Below are 1,597 nucleotides of genomic sequence, written 5' to 3'. Positions count from 1 at the left end.
CTTCCCCCCCCCCCACCGTAGGTCAGTCTCCTTAGTCCATCTGAGCTCTTTCAAATAACTCTTCTTTTTCAAACATTTTTTCTAAGCAGTCAGCATCCCTGTCTCACTCATTCAACATTTTGCAAGTAAGATTTCAGTCAAAAGAAACCGATTTTCGATTCTGTAGACACAAAAGAAAGTTGAAAAGGTATTTTCAAAATTCGATTTTAAAAAGAAGAGGAGGAGGAGGAGGAGGAGATTGGATTTATACCCCGCCCTTCACTACCCAAAGGAGCCTCAGAGCGGCTTACAAACTCCTTTCCCTTCCCCTCCCCACAACAGACACCCTGTGAGGTAGGTGGGGCTCAGAGAGCTCTTGACAGAAACTGCTCTTTTTCAAGAACAGCTGTGCCAGAGTTATGGCTTGCCCAAGGTCATCCAGCCAGGTGCAAGTGGAGGAGTGGGGAATCAAACCCGGTTCTCCCAGATTAGAAAAAAGTTCAGGGGTGGCTAAAGCTTAACCTGCTTCGAGGCCGCTGGTCCCTGGAAAGGGAAGAAAACGCGGGGGGGGGGGGAGATGGAGAAGTTGCTGTGGGCATGTCGGGGTCCCCATTGCTGTGGGCATGTCGGGGGCATGTCGGGGTCCCCAATCATTCTCTTTGGTCCTGGGGTTAGTTCGGTTCATACTGGCACTTTTGACGGGTCCTCGGAAGACTGGCTGCCACGGATGAAATGCTTTGAAATGTTTCTCTTTAAATACCTACCCATGCTGCAGAGATGGCGAAATAGCCACCACACCCTTCTCCTCCAGGGTGCCTAGAGGAGTACTAGACTGGTTCCCCAGTGGTGGCGAAATGCTCGCTGTCCCTGGTCAGAGGTACCGTGGTACCTTCACGAGCCCCAGGGCTGAGTCCTGGCGTTCAGTTTAAGATCTGGAGTTGATTTCCTAATATGAATCGATGTGGCTCCCTGTGTAACCCCGGCCCCGCTCTGCCCCCGGCTCCTTGTTCCTAGCCAGCTTTTGTGTGCAGGCTGGTTGCGGTGGCCGCAAGGCGCGCGCTCCCGTCGGTGGTGGATCCCCAGTCCGCCCGGACACTCCTCCGACCCTTTCGGAGTCTCCAGACAACCAGCAGGTAAGGAAAGTGTAAGCAGCCATCGTTCCGTTGCAGCTTTTATTAAAAATATAAATATTGAACATTCTCTTGCACAACCCAATTGACCGAGCGCTGAAAAGATGTTTTATTTGTGGGAATGTTTACAAAGAAGAAAGAAGGAAGAAGAAGAAGAAGAGAAGCTTCCAAGTCGCGTACACAGAGAGGCCCCCGCCCCCGCCCCCGCCCCTTCCCAGCCCACCCCCACCCCGGCAGAGCAGGCTCTCCCGTTCGCCTGCTTCCAGCGGCTGCTCCGCCGGCGCCCACCCCCAAACACGCCGTCAGTCTTGACCCGGCGAGGAAAAGAAAGGCCAAGGAAAACGAGAGTACGCTACGAACGACACTTCGGTACAACGCTGGGCATGCTAATGAGGAGGGTCTGGGTTAGGTGTGGGTGGACGGACGGACCCCCGCCTGTCTGGAGAAAGCGATGGAATAAAAAGAAGGCGATGGGACTGGACCCGCTC

The sequence above is a fragment of the Gekko japonicus genome, unplaced genomic scaffold, assembly GCF_001447785.1.
Source record: "Gekko japonicus isolate JY-2015 unplaced genomic scaffold, Gekko_japonicus_V1.1 scaffold88, whole genome shotgun sequence".
In the NCBI taxonomy this organism is placed as follows: domain Eukaryota; kingdom Metazoa; phylum Chordata; class Lepidosauria; order Squamata; family Gekkonidae; genus Gekko; species Gekko japonicus.
The sequence above is the reverse complement of the archived record's forward strand: the minus strand, read 5'-3'. Positions refer to the sequence as shown.